A 16,513-nucleotide genomic window follows, 5' to 3' on the forward strand; every position below is an offset into this window, starting at 1 on the left:
TTTTGGCGGACTCAATTTGCTTTCTTGCAAGAAGATGGTTTATGGCTTACCACATATTGATCATCCCGATCAATTATGTGAAGGGTGCGTTATCGGCAAGCATTCCAGAACTAGCTTTCCGAAGGAGGCGACTTATCGAGCGAAAAAGCCGCTTGAGTTGATTCATTATGATTTGTGTGGCCCGATCAATCCTCACTCATATGGTAATCATCGATATTTTGTTACTTTTATTGATGATTTTACTCGGAAAACTTGGGTGTATTTTTTGAAAGAAAAGACAGAAGTGTTTGATATTTTCAAACAATTCAAGAACCTGGCTGAAAAGGAAAGCGGCTATTTTATCAAGGCTTTGAGGACTGATTGTGGTGGAGAATTCACCTCAGCCATATTCAACAAATTCTATGAAAATCATGGTATTCGACGTTTCTTGACGGCCCCGTATTCTCCTCAACAAAACGGTGTGGCTGAACGGAAAAATAGAACCATTCTTGATATGGTTCGAAGCATGTTGAAGAGCAAAAATTTGTCCAAGGAACTTTGGGCAGAAGCTATTTCGTGTGCCGTCTATCTTCAAAATAGATGTCCAACATATGGACTTGAAGGCGTAACTCCACAAGAGGCATGGACCGGGAGAACACCAAGTGTTTCGCACTTGAGAATTTTTGGGAGCATTACATATGCTCATGTCCCGGATCAAAAAAGATCGAAACTTGAAGACAAGAGCAAAAAGCTCATCTTTATCGGGTATGACTCATCATCCAAAGCCTATCGATTATTTGACCCTAACACTTTGAAAGTGTATGTAAGTAGAGATGTCAAGTTCGATGAAGATGAAATGTGGGAAGAAAATTTAAAAGAAGAAGCGAATGTTCGTGATGATTATGATCAAACGGAGTTGAAAGATCAACCTTCACCTTATTCTCCAACATCTTATTCAAGTTCATCAACACCATCCTCTTCAAATAGTGTCGATGAACCGCTAGTGCCAAGATCAAGAAGATTGTCTGAAATTTACGAAGCTATCGAAAAGCTTCATCTTATATGTCTTCTTGCAGATTATGAACCACTTGCTTATGATGATGCGGCCAAAGAAGAAAAGTGGAGGAAAGCCATGAACGAAGAAATTGAAGCCATCAAGAAAAATCAAACATGGGAGCTTGCTAATCTTCCGAAGGACAAGAAATCAATTGGTGTTAAATGGGTGTACAAGGCCAAGAAGAATGAGAAAGGTGAAGTAACAAGGTACAAAGCTAGATTAGTCGTGAAGGGGTACAAGCAAAAAGCCGGAATCGACTATGATGAAGTTTTTGCTCCTGTCATCCGCATGAAAACGATTAGATTGATTATTTCCATTGCTGTTCAAAATAATTGGCGAATTTATCAAATGGATGTCAAATCAGCATTCTTGAATGGCATCCTTGAAGAAGAAATTTATATTGAACAACCCGAGGGGTTTGTTGTGAAAGGTTATGAAGACAAAGTGCTAAGGTTGAAGAAAGCTCTATATGGGCTTAAACAGGCACTGAGAGCATGGAATTCCAGATTTGATGCATATTTCAAGGCGAATGGATTCTCTCAATATCCATACGAGCATGCACTCTATTTGAAGCAAGAAAAAGGTGATATTCTACTCGCCTGTTTATATGTTGATGATCTTGTTTTTACAGGAAATAATTCGGCGATGATTGATGCTTTTAAGGCATCGATGGTGAAAGAATTTGAGATGACCGATAATGGTCTCATGAATTATTTCCTTGGTATCGAAGTGAAGCAAAGTGCCGATGGGATTTTTATTTCCCAAAAAGGATATGCAGAAAATATCCTTGAAAAATTCAACATGAAGAACTGTATGCCGGTCAATACACCAATGGAGTGTGGAACCAAGCTTTCGAAGTTTGATGATGGTGCCAATGTTGATTCGACATATTATAGAAGCTTGATTGGAAGTTTGAGATACTTGACATGCACGAGACCGGATATTATGTATAGTGTTGGAATTGTTAGTCGATACATGGAGAAGCCGAAATCATCTCATCTTAAAGCTGCAAAGAGAATACTTCGGTACATCAAAGGTACTATTTCTCATGGTTTACACTATTATTGCTTTGAATCTTTCAAACTTAGAGCTTATTCGGATAGTGATTACGATGGAGATATCGACAATCGAAAAAGCACCACGAGATTTGTATTTTTCTTGTGCGACACTGCTTTCACGTGGTCATCAAAGAAGCAATCAAGTGTTACTCCGTCGACGTGTGAAGCTGAATATATAGCTGCATCTTCATGCGTTTGTCATGCAATATGGTTGAGAAGACTACTCAAAGATATTCTTATGGAGCAGAAGAAAGCAATGGAGATTTTTGTTGATAATGTTTCTGCTATTGCTTTGGCGAAAAATCCAGTTTTTCATGAACGAAGTAAACATATCGATGTTCGATATCTCTTCATCCGAGAACAGGTTAAAGAGAATGAAGTTGAAGTATTGCATGTGAAGACCGGAGATCAAGTAGCAGATATTTTTACTAAACCTCTCAAGATCGATGCTTTTCGAAAGTTCAAGAGCCTGCTTGGAATGATTGATGGAAGAGAATTTGGTTTAGGGGGGAGTGTTAGAAATTAAACCAAATTTATTAGTACTTGTTTCCTTTTTGAGTCTGTTCGTATTTCCATATTTTGATAGATATTGTGAGATATTGTTTCTAGTTATATTTTAGGAAAGTTTTCTAAGTCAATTAGATTTCCTAATTAGAATAGGTTTCCTAGAAAGAGGTTTCCTATTTCGAATCAAACTATGGTTTATATATAGTCTATTTCTCTTGTAATTGAGACATGCAATAGAAAGACGCGAATTGCGATTGTTTCACCTTCAAAAATTCCTTTCATCAAATCAATATTGTTGCCGCGCCTCTGACGCTCAACAACAACTAGCTGAGCATGGACTTGGTTGGATTCTCTGACGTTGCACGACTCCAGTCTGCGCAGAATCGGATGGGCTAACGTCAATACGTCAAATTCTTCATCGTTTGGGATTAGAATTCGTCGCTTGACAACGTCAGGCCAGAGTTTCGGTGTGGGCTTGGAGAGGTTTTTCCGGGATTTGATGAATTTGTCGAGAGATAGGGATGAGAATGTAGTGTTTGGTGTGAGTTTCCGAGCAACGGACATGTCGTTACTGGCTTGTGCTTGGCTTTTCCCGGGAAGCTTCGTGCTTCCAATTTCTAAAGTTCCAAACAGAATCCAGAGGTCTCGGATGCGTTGTATGCATTACCATTTTTGCAGAAGCTTTTTACCTTAATCAGCATCCCATAAGCCATGTCAAGTGCATTTACCTCTTATTTATGGATCTCTCATGGGGATACAATTTTTTTTTAGGGAAAAAGCCACCAAAAACCCTAAACTTTCCCACTTGTGACACATTTACCCCGAACTTTTTTTTGTGATACCAAAAACCCCAAACTTTGCTATTTGTGACACATTTACCCCAATGCATTTAGTCCATGGGCATTTTCGTCTTTTTTGCATTTTCTTTTTTTTTTCCTTTCCGGCGAGGGGGGCCCTTGCCGGTGTCGGGCGAGGGCCGCCCTCGCCTGGGCAGGCGAGGGCGGCCCGCGTCCGACTCAGGCGAGGGCGGCCCTCGCCCGATCTGGCGAGGGCTACCCTCGCCGGCGTCGGGCGAGGGTCGCCCTCGCCTGGCCGAGCGAGGGCGGCCCTCGCCGACGCCGGGCGAGGGCAGCCCTAGCCGGATCCGGCGAGGGCGACCCTTTCTTCTAGTTCTTTATTACAAATGTCCTCAGATCAAGGACCAATAAATAGAGAAGAAATTAATATAGAAGATTTCAATAAATCTATTGAAAATTGGTTTATTCCAAAAGTCAAGTTGGATAAAATTTATGAACATTCTAAATTTAGACTCTTTGGAAACAATGATTATGTCATTGTTACTGAAGAAAGAGATATTCCACTTTCTAACTCCTTTGCTTCAATACAACTTTTGAATAAGGATTCTATAAAAAAGCATTCCCAGAAATGGAATTACATGCACATAGGATTGGTACAGGTCGGTGCAAAGCCCCTTACCAAAGAAGGATTAGATACTTCTTTACTCCTTATTTTAAGAGATGCTAGACTTTTAAAATATGAAGAATCTATTCTTGGTGCTGTTGAGACCAGTCTTTGCAGCGGTCCAATTTATTTTGATAGTCATCCTGGTCTTACAATCTCTCTCAAAGACAAAAATATTTTAAAATCTCTCACTCTTCAAATAAAAACCCATAATTATTCCATAGCTGAAGGTTCTATTCCCATAGCTCTCATCTACAGAGTTTATTACAAAGTAATGAATTCTGCTTTTGGTAGCAAAGCTTTTAAATTGAATTCCAATAGAGAAACCCTTCTTTTACAAACTGATATTTCTAAAGCAAATGTTACCATTCCCAGGACCATTCCTTGGAATCAGATAACCCTTCTTGATCAATGGGAATTAGAGAATCGAATTCCCCAGCCAATCATTCAAAATTCTGATCCTACCAATATCATTCAACATCCTGAAGGAAGAGTAACTATTCAATTTTCCAGAAGATCTATAGATATTCCTAGAAGGTCTTGCAACATTAGATCAATTCCTTCTTGGCATTCTACTTCTTCTCGAAGGTCAGTAGATACTATTCCTAATATTCCTTTGAATATCCCTTTGAATAATACTGAGGAAGCATCTGCTAGTGCTCCTCCTCTTCCAAATATCAGTGGCTTAGATAACAGGTCAGGAATTTCCAGGCCAGTTTATCAACATACTCCCGATTTCCCTGACCCAACTCCTTCCGAAATGGAAGACCCTGAAATCAATGTTTTGGAAATAGCCTTTGAACCTGACTGAATCATTTTGAATAAAGAATTCAATTCCTTTGGAAATAAACATATCAGAGAATGGTTCTTTGCAAATTTTCAAAAACAAGCACTTGAAATCAAAAAAGAATGTTATGATTACATGTATCAACATGAAGTCGAAGTATTCTTCTTTGATTGGTTTGAAAAAGTATTTCTAAAAGAAAAACAAAATTTTGTTTTAGATCAATTTTATAAATGGAAATTAGACGATGGCCATGTCATTGAATCTAATCATCCTCCTCTGAGAAAAATTAAATTTGATCATCGAGAGACTGAAATTATAGCTTCCCCTTTCAAAGCTGCCTCAGAAATAGATGGTATAGGAATCAAAAAGATTGTTGAACAAAATAACTTTTCTAATCAACATCTGCATACCATAGGAAAGCAGCTTGATCGAATTGAAAATCTTACTCAGAATAGTTTCTCATCTTCTTCCATAACTATTCCGAAAAAGGATTTAAAACCGCCTCTCTTTAGGAATTTTGAAATTCCAAAAAATCCTAGTCTTGATTTTGCCAAAGCCTTAGAGGATAGGAGAAGGCTCCTCAAAGGAAAAACAGTTTTAATTCCTAAAAATCCTATAATTTTGGATACCCCTTTAATACAAAGTTTGAGTGTCAAGGATACTCCGGATCGCACTGAATCCTCCAATCAGATCAATCTTTTAGATAAATCCGATACCGAATCACTTCCAGAAATAAATCGTATCCCTTGGAAGGATCCTCAGAAATTATATTACTCTCGTGCGACTCCCCCTGATATCCTCACAGAAGAAACCTTTTCTAGAGTCTAGAACAAATATTCTTCTGATGCTATCTATGAATGGAATATAGATGGTGTTTCTGAACAAAACCTTATAAATATTCTGACTCAGATGGTCATGCTTGCTAATACTTATAAGACCATCCCTGATACTTCCGATCATTCTGTTGCATATCTTTTAATAGCCGGATTTACAGGCCAGCTCAAAGGATGGTGGGATAACTACCTGAATGATGAGCAAAGGTCTCAAATTTTAAATGCCTTTAAACTCGACCCTTTTGGTCAAAATATTCTTGATGAAGATGATCAACCTATCCAAGATGCTGTTAATACTTTGATATTCTCTATATCCCAACATTTTCTAGGAGATTCTTCTCATATTCTCGATAAAAATCAAGATCTTTTATCCAATATGAAATGTAGATCTTTAGGAGAATTCCGAGAATATAAAGAAATATTTTTGCAAAGAGTTTTCCAAAGAACAGACTGCAATCAGTCTTTTTGGAAAGAAAAATTTCTTGCTGGTTTATCAAAACTCATAGGAGAACAAGTTCGTGGTAAGATAAGAGAAGAATATGGAAATCAAATTCCATATGACCTCCTTTCTTATGGTGAACTAACTTCTTATATTTATAAAATAGGAACACAATTGTGCACTAACATTCGTCTCCAGAAACAAATCAAGAAAGAACAAAAACTTTCTAAAAAAGGACTAGGAGATTTTTGTGCCCAATATGATCCATCTTTTGAATCCTTTGAAAAAGCCAAATGTTCAGGAAAATGCCCTTCTAAACAAAAAGATAAAAAGAAGTTTTATAAGAAGCCTTATAAACCTTATAAGAAGAAGTTTGATAAAAAGTTTTCTAAGAAAAAAGAAAATGATGATTTTGATAAAACCAAAAAACCCAAAAAGGATTTTAAAAATATCACTTGTTATAACTGTGGCAAGAAAGGCCACACCTCTCGATTTTGCAAACTCAGCAAAAAGGTTAATGAGTTAGATTTAGATGAGATACTATTAATCAACTCAATCAATTAATGATTGAAACTGATAGTAGTTCTTCTGATGAATCTAGTTTTGAAAAAGATTTGCAAATTTGTGATTTAGAAACCTCTTCATCGTCAAGTTCAGTAAGTGAAGATGAAAAAGCCACCAGTTTTGAAATAAATGTTTTGACAAAAGAAGAAGAAATTCTTCTACAAACTTTTGATGAAATATCTGACCCTGAAACAAAGATTAAATATTTGAATAAATTTCAAAATCCCAAATCAGTTTCTAAGCCCACTTTTCAAACTGATATTCCTTACAATATTTCAACCATTCTTGGCAAAACCAAAAAAGCAAATTTTAAACCCATTTCTATAAGTGACCTAACTCAAGAGATCAATAAACAAAAACAAGAAATCCAGGATCTCAAGGCCACTCTGATAATTGTGCAAAAAGACATTTTGGATATTAAAATGAAAAATTTAAGAGGAAAACAAAAAGAAGAAGATTTTGAAGAAAATGTCCCTCAACCTCCTTCTTCTTCCGATACAAACTTCCTTTTAATGCTTTCTGAAATTACCACCAGAAAATGGATTATTAATATTTCTATCAGAATCCAAAATGAAATTGTTTTGGAAACAACGGCCCTTTTTGATACTGGTGCAGACCTTAATTGTATAAAGGAAGGTCTCATACTAACCAAATATTTTGAGAAAACTTCCCAGTCTCTCAAATCAGCATCCGGGGATAAACTAATGATTAATTACAAAATTCCTGAGGCCGAGATTGTGAAAGACCAAATTTCTTTCAAAACTCCCTTTCTACTTGTTAAGAATATCAAACAAAATGTTATTTTGGGATCACCTTTTATCAATTTACTTCAGCCTTTTAAAGTTTCTGAAAAGGAAATTGAAACTGAAACCTTGGGCAAAAGGATTTGCTTTGATTTCATTTCAAAACCCCAAACCAGAAATTTGAATACTCTTCAAGAACATTTCATTTCTGAGATCAATTGCATAATCCAAGATAAAGAAACTCATCTTCAGTTTCTTAAAGAGGATCTTGAATACAAAAGGATTGACAAAAATCTTTCTGAAACCAGTCTTCAGAAAAGGATTTCCCATCTTGAAAGTCAAATAAAAAATTCCATATGTTCTAATATTCCTAATGCTTTCTGGTCTCGTAAGTGTCACATAGTTGATCTTCTTTATGAACCAAAGTTTTCAGAAAAGGATATTCCTACTAAAGCAAGACCTTCTCAAATGAATCACGAAGTTTTAAATTTCTGTCAAAAAGAAATACAGGAACTTCTTGAGAAGAAGCTTATTAGGAAAAGCCAATCCCCTTGGAGTTGCTCTGCTTTCTATGTCAACAAAAATGCTGAACTAGAAAGAGGAGTCCCAAGATTGGTAATAAATTATAAGCCCTTGAATACAGCTTTAAAATGGATAAGATATCCAATTCCTAATAAAAAAGATTTGTTAAATAGGCTTTGCAATGCAAAGATCTTTTCCAAATTTGATATGAAATCAGGCTTCTGGCAAATTCAAATTAGTGAAAAGGACAGGTATAAGACAGCCTTTACTGTTCCTTTTGGCCAATATGAATGGAATGTCATGCCTTTTGGATTGAAAAATGCCCCATCTGAATTTCAAAGAATAATGAATGATATTTTTAATCATTGTTCTGATTATATTATTGTTTATATTGATGATGTTTTAATATTTTCTACGTCCATAGAAAAGCATTTTAAACACATCAATCATTTTATCAACATTGTGAAGAAAAATGGTTTAGTAGTTTCACCTACTAAAATATCTCTTTTCAAAACAAAGATTCGTTTTCTAGGACATTACATCCATCAGGGAACCATCATTCCCATTGAGAGATCAATAATATTTTCTGAAAAATTTCCTGATAAAATCAGAGACAAAAACCAATTGCAAAGATTTCTAGGAAGTCTGAATTACATTATTGAATTCTTTCCCCGCATCAATATAATTTGCAAACCACTCCATCAGAGGCTCAAAAAAGATCCTCCACCATGGACTCATGTTCATACTAATATTGTAAAACAGATCAAGCGGACTGTCAAGTAAATTCCTTGTTTACATCTTGCTGATCCTTTTGCTTTTAAAATTGTTGAAATTGATGCTTCTGATATTGGATATGGAGGAATCCTTAAGCAATCCAAGGACAATAAAGAACAAATTGTTCAGTTTGTCTCCAAACACTGGAATGATTGCCAAAAGAATTACTCTACCATTAAGAAAGAAATTCTTGCTATTGTACTTTCTATTTCTAAATTTCAAGGAGATCTTTTAAATCAAAAATTCCTTTTACGCATTGATTGCAAATCTGCAAAAGATGTTTTGCAAAAGGATGTTCAAAATATTATCCAAACAGATTTTTGCCAGATGGCAAGCCATTTTATCTGTTTTTGATTTTGATATAGAATTCATAAACGGTTCTTCAAATTCTCTCCCAGACTTTCTCACAAGAGAATTTTTACAGGGAAAATGCCTCCCAAACCACCAAACAAACCCACAAGGAGAGACAAAGGAAAACAAGTTGCAGAACCGTCTTCCGAAAAGAAAACCCCAGGAATGACTAATCTCAAAACCTGGCTCAAGGCTGCTCAGCAACCATTGAATATTACTACCATTTCTAGCCAAGTCAAAAAGGAACCTGTTCCCCTTACAGGAAATCCTTCGGATAAGCTCTCCCAATTTGATATAACACAGTTATCTCAGGAAGAAGCATTACAGCTTCTCCAACAAGCCTTCAATAGTCAGCCACAACCATCCATGGCGATGGTAAGTCCTGATCCTTCTCCCATAACCACTCAAAAGGCAAAGGGAAAAACAATTTCTAGTGAGGTGGTCATTCAGTCTACTCAGACAGCTCCTCCAAAATCAAAATTTTTTCATAAAACAATATTTCAAAATATCTGCAATGTTGAAAATGGTTTTTATAACGCAGATCCATATGTATTTGCTAAAAACATGTTTTCTAAGAAATTTTTATATACTCCTCATGACATTTACAAAACAAATGAGTTTTATGAGAAAATTCTGGAAGAAACAAAATCTGTTACTTTCAGACATTTTTCACAAGGAGGTCATGTGAACTACTCCATGGCCAGGATTCATAGGGTCATTCACCCTTCCCAGTGGAAACCTGATCCACTAGCCTTGCAAAACCTCACCACCAAAACAAATGAAGCCCTTCCATACAGGTCATCCTTTTCATATTTTGACTATCAACAAGCTTGGTGGAACACTTTCTGGAGAAAGAATGCCAATAATTCCCATACTTGGCTATTCTTTTTTGAAGACTTTGATATCAAAACCATTCCTTATTGGTTTATTCGCTGGTGGGAATATTTGGGACCTACTGACGAATTGATCCACCTAAAAATCCATCCCAGTTATGAGCTTTTTCTAGAAAAATTCACCCTACTTCCATTTGAGAAAAATTTCCCCAAATTGATGCTCTTTTTCTATTATTTCGGAGTATCATGGGTCCTTGGATGGTATTTTGATTATAGGAAAGCCCCTGAAACTGGCATCCCCATTCTCATAAGACGATTCAAAGTCAAATGGTAGGATGGTTTCAAGTTTTTTGATAGGGTCTCCAAGAAAGCCGTCTCAGAATGGCTGTTTTTAAGGAGCAATGCTCCAAACACTTCTGAAGATATCAGCCCCTTTCTACATGACAAAGGGTTTGTACTTTCTAAATTAGCATCTGCTAAGTCTCATCAGCAGCTAGCCGGGATGCTAAAACAAGCCCTTTCAGAAATTGAAGAAACCAGTTCTTCTCATTCCAATCATAGTGGCAATTCAAATGAAGATGACTGCTATGGGATCCCAGGATTTACTCCCATTCCTCACAACTGGGCAAGTGTGAAGGACGAAGAAGAAGAAGAGGAGCCTGAACCAGTGGAAGATCTCTCCAGATTCTCCTAAGGACAAGGCGCCGAAAGACTCCTGGCTGTTTTCATAATTTCTAAGCCGAAAGAAGTCTGTCAACTTTTTCTTTTCTCAGAACTTTCATAATTATGTTCGATCACTGTTCACTGTAACACTGTGCACTTACTACTATTCGCTACAGTACTACCCGTGAACTATTTCTACAGGAACCCAATTTGCTTATATAAACAGACCTCACTCACTTGAGAAGGCAGAACTTCTTCAGACCCTTTCTCTCTGAGTTCAAAACCTCTCCATCCTCTCCAGATCTCTCCAAGCCTCCTTCGAGAGAATAAGAGATCATACATCTCACAACCTTTCTAGAACCTTTCATATCCAGTAAGTTTCTGATCCCTGTTTTCATATTATCCTCTAGATCTTAGTTTCCTTTCGAGAAATATAGTCTGCAGACATCTGCTAGAACTATTCTCAGGAAACACAAAGTTTCATTCGAAACTCCATAAGATCCATCACTTTCTACCAAAGAAATTTTCTTACAACTGCACTTGTACTTCAATATTTACATTCTGTAACCTTTCTATACTATTATTGTAATCCTTCAATATTGTTTATATACCAGTTATTTCTTTAATTCCTTCTTGCATTTACATACTACATACCCCACAAACGGCAGGTCGAACCGCATGTGGAAGGTCTGTACTTTAAATTAAAGCAGTTCTCTGGCGAGGGCTACCCTCGCCGGCGTCGGGCGAGGGTCGCCCTCGCCTGGGCGAGCGAGGGCGGCCCTCGCCGACGTCGGGCGAGGGCGGCCCTAGCCAGATCCGGTGAGGGTCGCCTTCGCTCACCCAGGCGAGGGTGACCCTTGCCCGACGCCGGCGAGGCCGCCGCCGGATTCGGGCGAGGGGCCCTCGCCGGCTGCCAGCGAGGCGGCCCTCGCCCGATCCGGGCGAGGGCGACCCTCGCCGGCGTCGAGCGAGGGTCGCCCTCGCGGATCCGGCGAGGGCCGCCCTCGCCCGACGCCGGCGAGGGCGACCTCGCCGAGGTCTCTCGCAGATCGGGCGAGTGGCCGCCTCGCTCGACGCCGGCGAGGGCCCTCGCGATCCGGCGAGGGCGGCCCTCGCAGGGCCGGGCGAGGGTCGCCCTCGCGGGCGAGCGAGGGCGGCCCTCACCGGCGCGGGCGAGGGTCGCTCGCCCGGACTCAGCGAGTCAACCCTCGCCGACGCCGGCGGTGGTCAACCTCGCCCGAGCTGGGCGAGGGCTGCCCTAGCTCGCCGGCGAGGGCGACTCGCCGACGCCGGCGAGGGTCGGCCCTCGCCGGAAATGAAAAAAAAGGAAAAAAAGAAAAAGCAAAAAAGACGAAAATGCCCATGGACTAAATGCATTGGGTAAATGTGTCACAAATAGCAAAGTTTGGGGTTTTTGGTGTCACAAAAAAAAGGTTCAGGGTAAATGTGTCACATGTGGGAAAGTTTGGGGTTTTTGGTGGCTTTTTCCCTTTTTTTTTATTAATGGGTAATGTTATATTTTAAAGGGAAAACGCCACCAAAAACCTCAAACTATGCCATTTGTGACAAATTTACCCTGAATGTATTTTTGTGACATGAAAAACTCCAAATTATGCTACTTGTGACACATTTACCCCATAATACTTTGGCTCAAGGGCATTTTTGTCTTTTTCCTCTTTCTGTTTTTTTTTTTTCTTTCTTGTCTCTTCCCTCCGCTGGCCATGGGGGAGGGAAGCCGGCGAGGGCCGCTCTCGCCGGCGTTGGGGTTGGGTGAAGGCTGCCCTCGCCGGCGTCGGGCGAGTGTCGCCCTCGCCTGGGCGGGTGAGGGCAGCCCTTGCTTAACGCCGGCGAGGGTCGCCCTTGTCGGATCCGATGAGGGCAATCCTCGACAGCATCGGGCGAGGGCGACCCTTACCGGCGTCAGGCGAGAGTCGCCCTCGCCCCACCCCAATGCCGGTGAGGGCTGCCCTTGCTAGCCACGGTGGAGGGAAGAGAGAAGAAAGGAAAAAACAAACATAAAAAGAAAAAAGACGAAAATGCCCTTGGCCAAAGTATTATGGGGTAAATGTGTCACCAATAGCATAGTTTAGGGTTTTTTGTGTAAAAAAAAAAAGTTCAGGTTAAATTTTTCACAAGTGACATAGGTTGGGATTTTTGATGGTATTTTCCCTATTTTTAAATGGAAATATGTTACAATTAGCTTTTCTGACCCTTGTTGCACGAGTCTTCGCGTATTTGTCATAGCTTAATTGTCGAGTGGCATGAAAAGATGCTCAAATACGAACGCAACCTAAAATGGATCTTTGATATCTTCAAATTTCCCTTTATATCCTCAATTTCAGCACTATCTTTTAGGACCGAATATCCAATTTTTTATTCTCTTAATCGTCAATCGTTCGTCTAACCTACATAAGGAGTATGATCATCGCTTTTGATCACCGAGTTATCGGATACTATAGTGCAATCAATGGCAATGCCCGAAATCCATCGATTTTGACCCTTGGAAATTTTCGAGACCACAAAAAATAAGTCGAATACTCAATAGTATCAACACGCATCAATCAATGGTTACACAAGCATACACATAGACCCCCAGCACAGATCGAGCATTTTGGCTCCTTCGGATGGCCACAAACATAGCCGCCATCGTGACTATTGGTGCAACTAGCTGAGGTATGAGAGGCGTCTTTTGACGTAATGGCAAATTTCACATTTGAATTCCAGTGTTAAGCGCACTCAGGTGAGAGCCCTTTGGGATTGGTGATGTCCATGAAAATTGTCCACTTATATGTCAAAGGATAAATCGTGATGCTCGGTATGAAACAGGTCAAAGAGAACAACTTCAAGTGAGTTAATATAGGGTCGTCACACTTTCAAAGCTCAGATCATGCTACTGAGCATTTGCTTTTATTGGCAAGGCTACTGATGATGTACTTAATATTTCTCAACGAAGTAATAGACACGATCTGTTGTATTTCCTACTTGCACGGTTGCGTTGTTCTGACGTGACCCATCGTATCAGAAAAATATTGTCCCATGGTCCCTTGTTAAAATTACTTGTCGGGACAATAACCCTGAATTTTTGTCCGTTTTATAGCGGAGCACCTCAATTTTTTTTTATTCAATCAATTTCAACTTCTCTGATGTGGCTCCATATGAAGCCTCTGTTTAAATCATGGATGAAAAATGCCATTGTGACACTACCGTTGTTAAATAGTCATTATCTTTTTGAGACGATGCCCGTCATTATAAAATAACCACTATTAATATGACTAATTTAATAGTAAAGTAACTATAAATTCTACTTGCAGCGCAAGTTTGCCCTCATAACATTGGTGGAGCTCGAGCAAATATAACATTTCATCGAGCCGAGTTTAAGCTCGACAATTGAAATGGAGTCGACGCGAAGCTCCACTGTAGGAGGCTAGTCGAGTTTAGATATTAGATTGTCTTGACTTGGGTTGACGTCATTTTTCACGACGAAAGAGCTCAATCTCATGGGGACATAGCCATTACGCGCACACGAATGAAGCAAGTGCTAAAAATAAGTCAATAGCTTGTGATGGTTCAACACGTCTTATTGAGAACGAGATCGATTCGCTCAAAGGTCTCCGTTGCCTCACCTTGCGATCGGAACACATACACATTTGCCGTCTTTAAAGACGGGATGAGACCCGGTATCACACTGCTCTGGAATACAAAAGGCGTGATCGTAGACCTGGCGCCTTGATGGAACACAGAAACATTCGGCATTTTTAATGACCGGATGATACCCGACAGGACACACTTGACCTCTGCCCGTGATGTCTAGATGACACGCTACTCTTTCTTCTGCAGCTTGGGAGACAGCAAGACCTTAGAAAAGGAAAGTTCGGAAAATTCATCAGTGCAGTTCTACATTTACTAATAATAATAATAATAATAATAATAATAATAATAGACGAGAGATGAGAGAAACCTACTAGATGCAATCACCAATAGAATGACCGACGCACTAAGCTTGGCTTGATCCTTCTCCATTTCCAAGTATGTCGGCTTGATTGTGTAAGCTGTGACTGTGCAGAGAGTTTTTTGGGATAATATAGAGGAAATTTGGGCTTGATTATTAGAGACAACCGTGGAAGATATGTGTCATGAGTCCCTTCGAAGTGGGTTTATATAGATGTCTAAAGGAAAAAGTACACAAGAAGTGCCATAACTTGTGTACGGCGATCACTTTGGTGCCATAACTTTTTTTCAGATCACTTTGGTGCCAAGTCGGAGGAAAAGATATCACTTTAGTGCCAATTTGGCCGGAAATCCGACGTGGCATTTTTTATTAATTTTTGACCCCGATGTGGCTCGCCGGAGGCTGAGTCAGCGTGTAAAGTCAGCATTTTTTATTTTAAATAATTTTTTCCAACGTGTACAATCAGCATTTTTTTATTTTAAATATTTTTTTTTCTCTTCTTTCCTTTTTCTTTTCTTTTTTTTTCTTTTCTCCCTTCGCCGGCCGACCACCGGCAAAGCCCGGGAAGGGTTGGGCGAGGGCGGTCTTGCCCATGGCCGGCGAGGGGCGGCCTCGCCGGCGACAGGCGAGGGCGACCCTCGCCCTCGCCTGAGTCGGGGGTGGGCGACCCTCGCCCGACGCCGGCGAGGGAAGCCCTCGCCCGGGCGGGCGAGGTCGCCCTCGCCCGAGTCGGGCGTGGGCGACCCTCGTCCGACGCCGGGCGAGGGTCGCCCTCGCCGAGATCCGGCGAGGGCGACCCTCGCCCGCCCTGTGCGAGTGCTTCCCTCGCTCGACGCCGGCGAGGGTCGCCTCGCAGATCCGGCGAGGGCAGCCCTCGCCCGGGCCGACGAGGGCGGCCTCGCGGGCGGCGAGGCGGCCTCGCCTATCGCCGGCGAGGCCGCCCCTCACCGGCCATGGGCAAGGCCGCCCTCGCCCAGCCCTTCCTGGGCTTCGCCGGTGGCCGGCCGGCCACCGGCAACAGGCCGGCGAGGGGAGAAAAGAAAAAAAAGAAAAGAAAAGAAAAGGGAAAGAAGAGAAAAAAAAAAGAAAAAAATATTTAAAATAAAAAATGCTGACTATATACGCTGGAAAAAATTATTTAAAATAAAAAATGCTGATTGTACACGCTGACTCAGCCTCCGGCGAGCCACGTCGACATAAAAAATTAATAAAAAATGCAACATCGGATTTCCGGCCAAATTGGCACTAAAGTGATCTCTTTTCCTCCGACTTGGCACCAAAGTGATCCGAAAAAAAGTTATGGCACCAAAGTGATCGCCGTACACAAGTTATGGCACTTCTGGTGTACTTTTGCCGATGTCTAAAGCATGGTATTTTTGGAGACTGAGTGAATGCAAGATCTAAAATTGAATTAATAGTAATTAACTTGCAAATATTCAGTGCTGATATAACCTAAATGCCCACTAGCATTACTTGGTAAGATAATATGCTGTAGCGGTATGCAATTAAATAATTCGAAATTCTCTTTCCATAATGTGAGCATTCCATGGATTATTCGAGATTCTCCTACCATAATATAAGAAAAGATACCTAACATGTATATATTTTCTCGTTAGATAAATGTTCTCTTTTTTCTCTAAAATATCTGTATTTGACCCGATTAAAATATGCAAAAATTTAATAATACTACACAAAGTGCAAATTGTGAATGTTAAAAAGGGTTAATACCACGAAAAATCTCGAATTGGTATATCTGTGATAATTTTATCTCAAACTAATTTTTTGACCACTAAAAATTCCAAATTAGTGCATCAGTGACAATTTTACACCATGCTTATTTCCGTTAAATTTTACCGTCAAAATTCTGAGTTGGATGACAAGTGACAGTTGACAGGTGTATCAGTTACCAATTTGGGGTTTTATCCTCCATTTGTCACAGGTGTACCTGTTTGTAATTTTTCGTGGTATTAATCAAATGTGATGGAGGGTAAAT

Source organism: Syzygium oleosum, unplaced genomic scaffold (genome assembly GCF_021117445.2).
Source record: "Syzygium oleosum isolate NSW1041296 unplaced genomic scaffold, Sole_v2.1 Sole_v2.32, whole genome shotgun sequence".
NCBI classification, from domain to species: Eukaryota; Viridiplantae; Streptophyta; class Magnoliopsida; order Myrtales; family Myrtaceae; genus Syzygium; species Syzygium oleosum.